This window comes from Octopus bimaculoides, chromosome 2 (assembly GCF_046866305.1).
Source record: "Octopus bimaculoides isolate indiv1 chromosome 2, ASM4686630v1, whole genome shotgun sequence".
NCBI lineage: Eukaryota > Metazoa > Mollusca > Cephalopoda > Octopoda > Octopodidae > Octopus > Octopus bimaculoides.
This window is the reverse complement of record NC_142929.1, coordinates 105,357,271-105,372,779: the sequence shown is the minus strand read 5'-3', so window position 1 is coordinate 105,372,779 and position 15,509 is coordinate 105,357,271. Positions and strand designations below refer to the sequence as shown.

Genomic DNA, 15,509 nt, shown 5'->3' with positions numbered 1-15,509 from the left:
AATATATTGAGTTGGCTTGGGCAGAAGGTTTAATATTCCGGGCTCTTCATGGGCCACAAGATGAGAAATAGTTGTAGTGAAGACAATATGAATATTTTAAAAACATTTAAATAATTATTTGTTGGGATTTGAATATGAGAAGGTTATTGTGTTATTAGTAATCACAAAATAGGATTTATGATATACCAAGATTCAAAATAATTTTGTCCTGGCTTTGTCTATGCAAAAATTTAAAAGAAGGTACAAGTTTGATGGGATAATATAAAATACATTTAAAAAAAACTCTTCTGTGAAATTAGCTTCCACTAATTAAAATAACACTTCGTTTTTAAAAAATGTATTTATTTAATTACTGGCATTTCGTCTGTCTATACATTCCAAGTCCAAATTTTGCTGAGGTTGAATTTGCCTTTCAACCTTTCAGGGTCGATAAAAGAAGTATCAGTTTAGCCCTGGGACTCAAGCTATGGAGAGACAAGGCTGGCATGCTGGTGTTTCGGAGAGGGAATGAGATCCCAGAGCTGAGCTCAAAGACGGGCAGGAACTGTTTTCTGTGTGTGGGAAGCTGCTGGGACACTACCTGATTGCAGGATGGCTCCGGATGGCATGCAACTTCATCAAGAGGCAAGCTGAAGGAGTGAGGTGGAGTGATAACGTAGGCGAGAAGACAACTGCCATGATGCAAGAAGTCTTGGAGAGGATGACTGTGGAGGCCCCAGTAAGAGGGAACTGGTATGTGCCCAAATTGAAGAAGGGGGTTGTGTGGTGTGATGCCAGCAGCATAGCGACAGGAGTTGTCCTGGAAATTGGAGGTGTCGTGGTGGAGGATGCGGCCTGGCTTAGGGAAAAGGATGACTGCAACCACATCAATGTGGCAGAGCTTTATGTCATGCTGAAAGGGCTGAACCTGGCCCCGAGGTGGGGGCTGCGTACCATTGAGATCTGGACCGATTTGGCCACTGTATTTAGATGGGTGGGATCAGTGATCACAGGCAAGCAGAGGGTGCAAACCAAAGTGAGTGCAGAGATGCTGATAATACACCGTCTGGGAATCCTGGGCGAGCTAGCTGCCGAGTTTGCCTGAGACTGAGTGTGTTTTTTCTGCCCTCAGAGAGGAATAGAGCAGACGTCCTGACCAGACTAAAGAAAGCCTGGCTGCAGGTGCCAGAGGATCTGGAGCAAGAAGTGGCTGCAGTGTGTCGACTGAGTGACTGAGGAGATTGCATACCATGCATCACATGGGGGTGGACAGGACCCTGTTCCAAGCCAGGAAAGTTGACTCTGATGTGACCAGGCAGAGTGTGCAAAGAGTAGTTAGGAGCTGCAACAGGTGCCAGTCTATTGACCCCGCTCCGGGTGTGCATGAGGCAGGAAGCATTCCAGTGGAACACGACTGGAAATGACTGGCACTGGACGTGATGCACTACCGGCAGGGGACATACCTCTCAATGGTTGACTGCAGACCAGGCAGTTGGCCATATGGAGGGAGATGAAAACAGGGATCGGGGAGGAAATCACAAGAATACTAAATGAGGTATTCCCAGAATGAGGCCCTGTGGATGAGCTGCTAGTGGACAATGGCACTGTGTTTCGCTTGGAGGTGCTGGGGAAAATGCTCAATAAGGGGCATATCAGCCGTTTCAGAGCAGCATACAGGCCAAGTGGCAATGGGGTTGTGGAGAGACATCATTGTACCATCAAGACCATAGCAGGGGGGGGGGGCACATCTCACCGGTCGAGGCCGTTTTTTTGGTATAATATGTCGCCCAGAACGGGACAGGCTGAAGCGTCTGTGTTACACAGGACAATATTCAAGTATGAGTGGAGGCATCCATGTACTGCATCGCCGCATCCCGCAGAACAGAAGGAGCATGCCTTTGTGCAGGTTGGAGAAGTCTGGGTTAAGCCTCAAAATGCATGGTTCACATCATGGTAGGAAAACGGAACAATAACCTCTGTGAATTCAAGGAACAATGTATCCATAGATGGCATGCCACAACATGTTTTGGATGTGCAAAGGCTCATCACTTTGATGGAGGATGGAACCAACAGTAATGGACAAGAGGACAAAGCTGGCAGGAACATGCCAGAAACTGAGGCCAGTACTGAAGTCCCATGGTGGTTACATAGGGAGCGGTGCCCTCCTCGCTGGTTGGCTGATTATGAGACAAGTTAAGGCGTGTGGTCAGGGTTGAGAAGAGGGTGTGGGCAAGTTGGTTGAATGGTCTTCAGATCAAGGTGGACGTGTGGTGTTATGAGCCAGGCTGTGTTGTAGGGAAGGATTGGAAGTGAGGGAGTAGGTATAAATCCTGTCGAAAGTGGGGCCTGTGGATCCCACCGGAAGTGCCGTGGTAGACATGCAACATCAGCGAAGGACGAGGGTCAGTCGGGGGCGAACAGCACATCAAAACGGACGTGTGAGACGGTACAGCAACGGATAGCGCACGTGGACGTGGAGTGAACCTTGGAGATCGAGACAGCATGTGGATGTTGAAAGTGACCCTTTTTCCGGACCGACAGGTAAGACCCCCGTAATTCTCTCTTCGCTTCCGTCTTTTTCTTCCTTTGCATCACAAGGTGTAATAATTATAACTTCCCTGATATATATTACTGGTGCTTCAGTGTTTATTTATTTTCATACCTGAAGGGATGAATACACAAATTAACTTCAGCAGAATTTGAACACAGAACCTAGAAGAATGAAGATAAATATAGCAATGCATATAATTCTTTCTCTATTTTCTCATTAATCTATATGACAGCGTATAGAAATGATGATTTAAATTAATCTTTTAGATTTAAATTAACTCTATTTCCAATTCTACTTTCGAACCGACATTCTTTATGCCATTCGCTTAAGTATATACAACTATACTACTCTAGAGTTTTCAACCATCGAGTCATAGACCAGTACCGGGCCGCACAGAAGGATTAATTTAAAAAAAAATTTATTTCTGTTTTATTGACTCTTGCTGTCCGCGGGATATTTTGCATTATATATATATTATATATGAAATAGTAAATAAAATTATATATCATGCATTTTATTGTGCGTTGATCTCCTAGTCCGTGGAAAAACTGTTTTGCGTGAAGCCGGTCAATGGTACAAGAAAGTTTAGGTGTCGTTGCTGCAGAGGACATTGCATTAGTTATTTGGAGTAGTTTCCCTTTAAAAGAATTCTCTCCCATGTTGCTATGACGTTACCATATTCACGTTAAAAAGATGATTTGGTAACGTATATTAAAAATTAACGCCAATAAAGCAACATTTTAATAATAAAACATGAGATATGTCCAGAAATTACAAATCTTTATAACATACTTACAACTATGACATTTTCAGGTAAATGGAAATAATTATTTTAATGATATTTCGTCTGTCGGGGTTAGCTTTTGGTTCCTAAATTTTCCAGAGTGGAAAGTAACAATTTTGTGATAGAATTTTAGACCAGTTATATATACGTTTACCAACATACGTAATGAGTGGTTTCTCTTTTCCTGTAAATTCAAGTTCTTATTTGTAAGTGGTGTGGACAAATATTCAATTGTGAGAACATTGGGAGAGATATTTTGTTTTTGTTGATGATATAAATAGTTTATTAAATTGCAGATTTTTTTTAAGTATAAAATTCATTCATTAAAAATTCAGATAATTTAATAATTACATGTATAGCACGTATATATATGATACATACATAATAAAACCACATCATCATCATCATCATCATTTAACGTCCGTTTTCCATGCTAACATGGGTTGGACTATTTGACTGGGGACTGGCGAACCAGATGGCTACACCAGACTCCAATCTGATCTGGCAGAGTTTCTGCAGCTGGATGCCCTTCCTAACGCCAACCACTCCGAGAGTGTAGTGGGTGCTTTTTACGTGCCACTGGCACGAGGGCCAGTCTGGCGATATATATATATAAGTATATATATAAATCCCAAACTGAGGTAACATGAGTGAAGGAAGAAAAAAAGAGAAAAAGCAAGACAAATAAAAAGAAAGGAAAATATCATCAACTCAACACTATTCGCAAATTGTACAATGGTAGCATCTAGAGATCTTGCTATTTACCATTGAGACACAGGGAGAGTAGATAGAGACTTAACAACTGCAGTCACCAAAGCCTTGTAGCTGGCAATAATTATAATGGAGCAGTCTAGAAGCTAGCACTGGTTTTCATCACAGCCTTGTCCATTATCTGTGTTGTGAGTTAGCATATTCATCATCGTCGTTTAACGTCCGCTTTCCATGCTAGCATGGGTTGGACGATTTGACTGAGGACTGGTGAAACCGGATGGCAACACCAGGCTCCAGTCTAATTTGGCAGAGTTTCTACAGCTGGATGCCCTTCCTAACGCCAACCACTCAGAGAGTGTAGTGGGTGCTTTTACGTGTCACCCGCACGAAAACGGCCACGCTCGAAATGGTGTCTTTTATGTGCCACCCGCACAAGCCAGTCCAGGGGCACTGGCAACGATCTCGCTCGAAAATCCTACGGGAGCCAGTCAGGCGGTACTGGCAACGGCCACGCTCAAAATGGTGCATCTCATGTGCCACCCGCACAAGAACCAGTCCAGGGGCACTGGCAACGATCTTACTTGGCTTGCCGGATCTTCTCACGCACAGCACATTTCCAAAGGTCTCGGTCAGTAGTCATCGCCTCGTGTCCATATTAATTGAGCAGCAGTTGCTGATATAACATCTTTGGCAAAATTTACCATTTAACATTTCTTTAAAATATACAAGTCTGTGTTTCACATTTATTGGGTGAAACTGATCAATTTTTAACTGCTGATTTAAAAATTACAAAGAAATTATCCTATCACATACAGTTTCTGAACAAAACCAATCATTGCATTTTACCATTATGCCTGAATTTGAATATTGTCTTTCATTATTACAATTAATTACTATATTTAAATTGACTGTAACAGTATAACTAATAGATATTATTTTGAAAAATAAATTTCTAGCAACATTTAAATCACTTCAGCTACACAGAGAGGTACCTGCATCACTGCAGCTTCAGTCACCTGCAAGCAGTGAGGAGAGAAAGATGCGCTTTACAAGGTTACATTACTTAGGTTAAGATTTATCTTTTTTTTTATTTCAGTTACTTCTACATGCCTTTTTTTTTTTCAGTGTATATACGCTACATGCATTGTTTTATAGTATCATATGTTACATTTGATTCGTGGTAACTTGAAAATAATTTGCTTGTTGCTTGGATAAAAGTTAGGCTACTCAAAGTTTCCTTGTTTCTTGTGTGAATGGGATAGTAGAACCAGGAACTCCATTGGTCCAAAAAAGAATAGCCAAGTAGAGATACATTTACACCAGGAACAAAGAATATCTGCCAAGAAAGTTTAACTGATCAGAAAAGGGGTTTTTTGCCTCCTCTACACTTAAAAAAACTTGTCTTCATGAAGCAATTCATAAAAGCCTTGCCAAGGATGGAGAGGGCTTCAAGTATTTGTGTAGCAAATTTTCTATTTATCAGATGTCAAGGTTGAAGAAGGTGTATTTGTAGGATCAGAAATAAGGAACTTGTCAAGGGTGAACATTTTGAAAACTCTGTTAGTGATTTTGAAAAAGATGCATGGATTAGTTTATAAAGATATGATGAAGAACTTTTTGAGTAATCAAAACAATCTAAACTACAAAGACCAAGTGAAGAATACTGGAAAAGTTCAAGGCCTTAGGATGTAAAATGAACATTAAGTTTCATTTCCTACATGCAAATTTGGATCTCTTTCTGAAAAATTTGGAGGATGTGAGTTTATTCTATTGCTGAACAACATAGAGTAGAAAGAAGTAAACTTCTAGTGGACTAAGTCTTAAACTGTTTTGATCTCTACCTGTAACCAGCTCTTTTTGCTTCAATGACACCCCTAAAACTCATCAGAAAGCCATGAATGTCACACGGTCTTATTCCTTTCACATACAAACTTTGAGTTAGGCAAGCTGAATGCAAGGTCAGTTCTCAGTTGCAGCAATGTTGTTAATGCTTTAAAATAGTCTTTGTCAAACATTTTTAACTATTGCCTTTTAGTTTTACTAATACTCTTTCAATGCTCCTTTGTTATGATTGAACAAAATTAAATACACCACAAAAATTGCTGTTGAAGTTTGATCACAATTAAAAAGAGTTACATGGAATGTCAAAACATCATTGTGACCACTAATATTACCAGATGATTCATGCACAAAATAAAAACAAAATATTTTTAAAATTTAGGGCATTTAATTGCTCACCCCACCGAGCAGTTGCTTTGTTCCCAGAATCCATCTAAATATTGCACCTCTTTGGGATGGTGCCAGCCACTTTGGCAAGCACTGCCTTGGCAAAAACATGGTACAAGCCAATATCAAGTTATCTTTGATTGTGCAAGATGGTTCTTCCAAGGATTAATTTGGGCTTTAATCCTTTTGGGATTAATTAAATAAAATATGTCAAGTACTAAAGGTTAATGGTACCAACTAACTCTTCCCCTGAAAATTTCTAGTCTTTTAACTAAATTAAAAAGCCTTATTAAATATTCTCTCTCTCTCTCTCTCTCTCTCTCACACACACACACACACACACATGCATACATATACATAAACACACTACTCACATATATCCAATCTGCTGTTGATTTCACTACCCACTTTCCTTTCTCCAAGTGTATAAAATTGTTTATGCATATTATCACATATAAGTTTGTGTGTACATATCACATTACATAAAAATTGTACATATACATCATGTTATACCAAATTGCTTATACACTCCAACTTCTGACACAAACATGTGCTGTCTCCTCAATTTGTCTTTTTTAATGCTATTACAGTGACTTCTGCTCTTTGGTGCTGGTTGGTTACCCAGGATCATCTAATCCCGTCAGCTTTACATTTCTGATCATCCATATTTTGTCCACTTCCCTGGGCCTTACACTAATTTTGTTGTCCCTGGAGCCCACACTTCTCCCAGTCCAGTCACTTCAAATATCAGCTGTCTATGTCCATATTTTTCTTGCAATTTTAAACTTGCAGCTATTCATTATCTGACGCAATCTTACTCTAACAACCAAGGGTACGTTCTTTCTTTTAGATTAAATTATAAAAAATTATTTGAAAAATATACTAATATACATTATTATATTATATGAAATTGCATATTATATGTTGTACTCAGTGCAGACTATGGACACAAAAGAGATGCAATGGAATCATGAAAAGGTTAACAGAAAGTAGAATTTGTTTGTGGAAGATGTGCAAGATAAATAAATAATTAGAGCACATGAAAAATAGATGTTCTGAAATGCCCAGGAGGCTCTCTAGATGTAGCAGATAGTTTCTGTTGCCTAGGTGATCTTATTAGCAGTGGATGAGGATGCTCTGAAAGTATAGTTGCTAGAATAACATCTGGTTGGAAAAAGTTCACACAACTTTTACCTCTGTTAGTCAGGAAAGGGCTCTCTCTCAGAGTAAAGGGTAGATTGTATGATGCTTGTCTATGAACAGCTCTGCTACATGATTATGAAACTTGGGCTGTAAATGCAGGGGACATGCAAAGACCAGAAGGCTGCACCAGGCTCCAATCTGATCTGGCAGAGTTTCTACAGCTGGATACCCTTCCTAACACCAACCACTCCGAGAGTGTAGTGGGTGCTTTTACGTGCCACCAGCACAAGGGCCAGTCAGGCGGTACTGGTAATGGCCACGCTCAAAATGATGTTTTTTACGTGCCACCTGCACAGGAGCCAGTCCAGCAGCACTGGCAACGACCTTGCTCGAATGTTTTTTCACGTGCCCCCGGCACAAGTGCCAGTAAGGCGATGCTGGTAATGATCACGCTCAAATGGTGCTATTTACGTGCCACTAGCACGGAAGCCAGACATCTGCTCTGGCAATGATCATGCTCAGACAGTGCTGTTAATGCTCCACTGGCACAGGTGCCAGTCATCGAATTTGGTTCAATCACGATTTCGATTTCACTTGCCCCAACAGGTCTTCACAAGCCAAGTTTAGTGTCCAGTGAAGGAGAGGTTGGCATGGGTACCAGTTGTCGAATTTGGATTGATCGATTTCATTTGCCTCAACAGGTCTTCGCAAACAGAGTTTAGTGTCTAATGAAGGAAAGGTATGCATGTATATCATTCTATTGTATAAAATTGTATACACACATTATCATATTACATTACATTGCATATACTTTACTCATTTTCTGTTTTAAAACATATATATATATATATATCCTACTTTTGTTGCTTGTTTGTATTTCAGTTATTACACATTCTTTTGAATTTTCTTCGAGAATATTTACATCTCTGAAAACGAAACTATTTTTGATAGTGATTTATTAGAAGTCCCAACCATATTACAAAAGAAGCAAATTTATTGCTTTGATCGTCCTGTAAAAAAAAAAAATCATCTAACCAAAGTAATTCAGGTAAGTGTAAAAAAATCAGAAAGGAAATAAAAATACAATGGTGTGTTTTATGTTACATTGACTTGGTGGTGATCTAATAAGTGTCAAATATGATATAAACATGGAAAATTGTATTAAAAATACTCAACATATGGATCATAAGTTTGTCTTCTATTGCTGCAGCCATAGCTTCTAGTTTTAACGTCTTTTACAAGCGATGATGTTGCTAGCTCAAAGCTTGTTATTTAACCCTTTAGCATTTAAACCAGCCATATCTACTTTATGTTCAAACTAGCTAGATCTGGCCCTTGACACCTACCCTACAATATCATTCTAAAAATTCAGTTACCTCATAAAAATCTGAAAGCTATAAGACAGTGCATGGTTAATTCAAAATAATGTGAATGCATAAGCATTACTTTTGACAGAATAATCTGAATGCTAAAGGGTTGAATATGAACTCACATTTTTTATTCTAAGATGAAATTTTTAAACAATTTAATTAATAGTATTGATTCCTAAGAAAGACACAAGGGTGTTGAGCTGGCAGAATTGGTAGCAGACTGGGTCAGATGCTTAGCAACATTTTGTCCATCTTTATATTCAGAGTTCAAATTCTGCCAAGCTCAACATTGACTTTCATTCAATAAAATATATACCAGTTAAACTCTGGGGTCGATGTAATCGACTTAGCTCCACCCTTGAAATTGTTGGCCTTGTGCCAAATTTTGAAATCATTATTATTATTATTTTGTGGTGATGAAGGATGGATTTTGTCAATTTAATCAATGTGGAAGAATGAAAGGCACAATCTACATCTGCAATATTTGAACATAGAACATGGAAGGAGCATGACTAAATACTGCAAGGCATTTTACTGATGCTCTACCAATTCTGCTATTTATTGACCATTGTTAAATATTGACTAAGTTTGATATTGTGAAGTAAAACTAATTTTGATAGCTTAGATGATATACAGTATCTTACTTGCTATCATTATGTTTACTCAAAATTAAAATCATAGCTGTTGGATAAGTTTAAATCTTAAATTTTCTCAGAAATACCAGAAATAATATTGCAAGGCCAAATATCTAAAATTCTACTAAATTTTTATAGATGTATATGTGTGTGTGTGTGTGTGTATATATATACTTAATAAATACAGTATATGTTTTTATGCGTTACTATTATGTTCATGTGCTGAGAGCATGCCGAACAGTGTTTTTTTTTTTATATGTCTGGTGTCCAAGCACAATCATCAGACTCTGCCCACATGGTGTAACAAACTAAAGAATTTTAAAAAGCACTGTTTGGCATGCTCTCAACACATAAAACTAATAGTAGCACATAAAAACATGTATTGTGTTTATCAAATAATATTTATCTCTCACCAGATGGAGTACTTTTTTGTGGATCTTATCATCACAGAACAGTACATCTTCATCATTTAATGTCCGTCTTCCATGCATGCATAGGTAGGACAGTTAACAGGAGCTGGCCAAGTTGAAGACTACCTCAGGCTACTGTGTCTGTTGTAGCAGGGTTTTTACAGCTGGATGCCCTTCTTGATGCCAACCACTCTGAGAGTGTAATGGGTGCTTTTAGGCACCCCCAGCACAGGTGCCTGTTGTGCAACACCAGTGTCTATTATGACTGTGATTTCATTTGGCTTGATGTGTCTTCTACTCAAGCCCGGCATATTGCTGAAGGTTTTAGCCATTTATCATTGCTTTTGTGAGACCCTACTCATGAAAGGTGCCACTGGCATGGGTGCCAGTTACAAGGCCCTGGCATTGGCCACATTGCCTTTATATCTTAATAATACTAAAACTCTAGGGATGTTTGTGTGTAACCAAAATATCTCAGAAATAGTGTATTTTGTCTTAATATTTTTGGCGTATTTATTTTCATACTTACCTTTGGCAGTGCAGTACAAATTTTTGTGACATTTGGACCTCTATTTATTAATGAAAACGAGTAAATACAATCTTTGTTTGTAAATTCTCGACAAAAAGAAACATGGTTTCCATGACGTCAACACACATACACACATACAGAATACACACACATATAATGAATACCATGGTGTGTCAATCAACCCAAATACATGTCTCCTATCTGTGACATATATACACACATAGTCTTCACACTCTCTAAGAAAAAAATGACTTTTTGATGTACACAATATTTTAATCATTTAGAAATATTTTTAACTGAATGTGATCTCAAAAATGTAAGTTCTTTGTACAGTAAGTATTTATATTTTAGCTTTCTTTAAATGGTCAATGTTTTAATGTTTTTTTAATTATTTTCAAGCCGTTAATTTCCGTAAAAATTTTTAATTTATTTACTTTTATTTTCAAGTGAAAGTGCATTCAACGTATTTCAGCTCCAAAGATTTGGCTGCTATTTCTAACACGCCCTGCTACCACGTAACAGCTATTTGCAATAAAGGACCCAAAATACTTGTTATGTGGTAGCAGGGCCTGCAAGAAAAGCAGCCAAATCTTTCCTTTTCTGAGGAAAGGAACCATTTACACATGATTTCAATGTCACATTCGTTGAAAGCATGTGAAATGACCTGGAAAAAAAAAAAAGACCCTTGAAACAAAACTCCATTGCTGGGAAACTCAAACTTTCCAGGTGACCCAACATGTCATGGGTAGTCTAGTATATATATATATATATAGTTTATATTAAGAAGAAAATGAAGAGTTTAACTGATATATATATATGTCAATTCATTATTAGCATATTGTTATTGATAACACAAATAAATAAATTAAAAAGTCATATATGTATACAACAGTAAATTTTAAAATATTAATACACACATATTAATATGCATTAATATACTATTAATAGTAAAGACATGTTGAGTCTGTTGATGTTCATCCAAACAATTCTTTTTATGTATAATTCTCACCCTGAGGAAATATTTAAGTCAATGTTTTCAATATGCATTTTAATTTTTAATTTGTTAATTTGTAATTGAATGAGTTAGGTATGGTATTGATTGTTGGTTACAGAGAATTATCAATAACAATATGTTAATAATGAATTGATATATATCAGTTAAACTCTCCATTTTTTTTTTCTTAATACAAAATATATTGAAATGTTCAATATAGTTTATTTCAATCATAGAACTCCAGAATATACTTAATTGGTATCTATTATTAATTAAATAATGAAACAATAAAGCAATTAAGAGTATGAAGACCGGGAAAGCCCCTGGCCCATCAGGAATCACTGCAGAGATGCTCAAAATATCTGGCAGTGTTGGCTATAGCCTAGTCACCCGTATTACGAACCAGGTGATACACGAAGGAGTCATACCCTATGACTGGTGTAGCAGCATCATAGTCAACTGCTACAAAGGTAAAGGGGACGCTTTAGATACAAATAATTACAGAGGCATCAAGCTGTTAGATCAGGTTATGAAAGTTACAGAGAGGGTCATAGCCCAACTAATTAGGGAGCGAATCAATTTAGATGAGATGCAGTTTGGGTTCGTGCCAGGTAAAAGCACTACTGATGCCTTATTTCTAGTGAGACAGTTGCAAGAGAAATACCTAGCCAAGGATAAACCTCTGTACCTGGCTTTCGTTGACATGGAGAAAGCCTTTGACAGGGTCCCCCGATCCCTTATCTGGTGGTCAATGAGGAAACTTGGGATAGAAGAATGGCTAGTGAGAGCTGTGCGAGCCATGTACAGAGATGCGGCCAGTAAGGTGAGGGTTGGAAATGAGTACAGCAATGAATTCCGGGTAGAGGTAGGGGTCCACCAAGGTTCCGTCCTCAGCCCCCTATTATTTACCATAGTCCTCCAGGCAATCACAGAGGAGTTCAAGACAGGTTGCCCCTGGGAGCTCCTCTATGCTGATGACCTTGCCCTAATTGCGGAGTCACTATCAGAACTAGAGGAGAAGTTTCAGGTGTGGAAGCAAGGTCTAGAACTGAAGGGCCTTAGAGTCAACCTAGCTAAAACCAAAATCCTAATAAGTAGGAAGGTAGATAAAACACAAACCCCTTCAGGTAGATGGCCCTGCTCAGTATGTAGAAAAGGAGTAGGTAGTAACTCTATAAGATGTACCCGGTGCAAGCTATGGACACATAAGAGGTGCAGCAACATCAAAGGCAGGTTAACTAGCAAGTTAGTTTTTGTTTGTGGCAGATGTTCAGGTGCAATAAAGACTGCAAACAAACAGGAAACAACTTCTATCTCATTCCAGGGTGAAAAACTAGAGGTAGTCGATAGCTTCCGCTATCTGGGCGACCAAGTTAGTAGTGGGGGTGGGTGCGCTGAAAGTGTAGCTGCTAGAATAAGAATAGCCTGGGCAAAGTTTAGAGAGCTCTTACCCCTGCTGGCGACAAAGGGACTCTCACTCAGAGTAAAAGGCAGACTGTATGACGCATGCGTACGAACAACCATGCTACATGGCAGTGAAACATGGGCTGTAACTGCTGAGGACATACGTAAGCTCGCAAGGAATGAAGCCAGTATGCTCCGTTGGATGTGTAATGTCAATGTGAATACCCGTCAGAGTGTAAGTATCTTGAGAGAAAAGCTGAACATTAGAAGCATCAGTTGTGGCGTGCAAGAGAGACGATTGCGCTGGTATGGACATGTGGTGAGAATGGAGGAGGATAGCTGCGTGAAAAAGTGCCACACCCTAACAGTTGAGGGAACCCGTGGAAGAGGTAGGCCCAGGAAGACCTGGGCTGAGGTGGTGAGGCAAGACCTTCGTACATTGGGCCTCACCGAGGCGATGACTACGGACCGAGACCTTTGGAAATGGGCTGTGCGTGAGAAGACCCGGCAAGCCAAGTAAGATCGTTGCCAGTGCCCCTGGACTGGTTCTTGTGCGGGTGGCACATGAGATGCACCATTTTGAGCGTGGCCGTTGCCAGTACCGCCTGACTGGCTCCTGTAGGATTTTCGAGCGAGATCGTTGCCAGTGCCCCTGGACTGGCTTGTGCGGGTGGCACATAAAAGACACCATTTCGAGCGTGGCCGTTTTCGTGCGGGTGACACGTAAAAGCACCCACTACACTCTCTGAGTGGTTGGCGTTAGGAAGGGCATCCAGCTGTAGAAACTCTGCCAAATCAGACTGGAGCCTGGTGTTGCCATCCGGTTTCACCAGTCCTCAGTCAAATCGTCCAACCCATGCTAGCATGGAAAGCGGACGTTAAACGATGATGATGATGATGATGAATACTATTAAGTGATACTGGGCTCCTGAAAATTTTGTTGATATATAAAACTAAACCAGGGAAGCTTGGATATTAGCATCCCTTTTAAGAGGTATCTTTATCCTCGAAACTGCTTTATATATATATATATATATATACTTAATAAACACAGTACATGTTTTTATGTGCTGCTATTAGTTTTATGTGCTGAGAGCATGCCAAATAATGTTTTTTAACATGTATGGTGTCATCAGACATTGTCGACATGGTATAAAGAACTAAATTTTTTTTTAAATCACTGTTTGGCATGCTTTCAGCACATGAAACTAATAGTAGCACATAAAAACATGTATTGTGTTTATCAAATAATATTTATCTCTTGCCAGATGGAATACTTTTTTTGTTGATCACAAAACATTACATTATATATATATATATATATATATATATATATATATATATATATATATATATATATATATATATATATATATATACACACACACACACACATATATACATATACATATATATGTATATATATATGTATATATATATATATATATATATATATATATATATATATACAATGTCTCTGTGTAGTAAGGATTTTTTTATTTGTATATAAAGACAAACATTAGCAAGTTGTTATAACTGATTACATTGATTTGAATACATCACTGATATTTATTTTATCTACTCTCTAAGAGTAGAAGACAAAGTAAACCATCTTGTTTTTAGTTATAATTGCACTTAAGCTTTGTAGGAATCAAGCTTAATATTTGATTGGTATTTCCAGTTTTCTGGTATTTCCAATTCACTGGGTATTCCAAATTCATAATGTTGTTAGAATTTGAACTAAAAACTCTGAGAACTGAGGCAAGTCATAGCTTTAGTAAGAGGAGATTTTAAAGGTTTTTTCTGGCTGATTTCACATCTTACTAGAATTTTAGTATCTTATAGAAAGTCAGTGGTTGCTCACTGTCTAAGAATTTCTTGTCTTAGGTCAAGTAGAAATTGATTTTCTCTATACATTTTAAGGCCAGCAATATGGGTTTACAAGTTAGTGACCCTGTTTCTCTTTTCATTTTAATATGGGGATAAATGTGCTGTTCATATTTTCTGTGAATCAAAGTAGTTTGTTATCAATGAAATAGTTTGTTATGAATAAAAGGCACTTACAGACATAAATTGATGACATGTAATTATTAGATTCCATCTGAAGCTATGAACATTATTTGGCATGCTCTCAGCACATAAAACTAATAGTAGCACATAAAAACATGTACTGTGTTTATTAAGTATATATATATATATATATATATATATATATATATATATATATATATATATATATATATATATATGTAAAGCAATTTCGAGGATAAAGATACCTCTTAAAAGGGATGCTAATATCCAAGCTTCCCTGGTTTAGTTTTATATATCAACAAAATTTTAGCATTTAGAGTGAAGAATTTGACAAAATAAATAATTACTAGAGGCATGACAGTTGAAAAAAAATTAAGAGGAGAACAATTGTTGATAAAGAGAAAGTAGTTCATGAGCATGTTGCTCTTAACAGTAAAGGGTAAGGCAACCTGGGTTGAGTTTGGCAAAGGTTTTAATTTAAAAATGAGAATAGGGAAGAATTGTTATTGTAAACAAATAATTGGAGCTAGTTGGTGGTAATTTACCAGTTTAAATGCTTGTAATTTTCCACCTGCTCATACTAAGTATGAACAACAATTAAATTAAGATATTATAATCACCAATTTGATACAATAAAGATATTAAAAGCCTAGTAAAAGCTATATTGTTTGTTAGCAAGCAAGATACAGGTATAAGATTCGAGTTCACTGAGTTAATTAGCCTGTTTCTGCTTTCAATTTAA

At 37.8% G+C, this 15,509-nt stretch overlaps 1 protein-coding gene across 16 annotated transcripts in view; it reads left to right on the top strand.

Annotated features, from left to right (window-relative positions):
- The first annotated feature begins 445 nt into the window (after nt 1-445).
- Nucleotides 446-15,509, top strand: part of LOC106884052 (uncharacterized) — a 177,652-nt gene continuing 162,588 nt past the window's right edge. For 14 of the 16 annotated variants that reach the window (XM_089347362.1, XM_089347364.1, XM_089347365.1 and 11 more), the window contains exons 1-2: nt 2,548-3,343; nt 8,277-8,442. The gene's annotated coding sequence lies outside the window, so the exon portion shown is untranslated. Of the gene's footprint in view, nt 2,521-2,547; nt 3,344-8,000; nt 8,134-8,276; nt 8,443-15,509 lie in introns of those variants that run through there. The other 2 variants (XM_089347360.1, XM_089347361.1) reach the window with 2 other exon arrangements.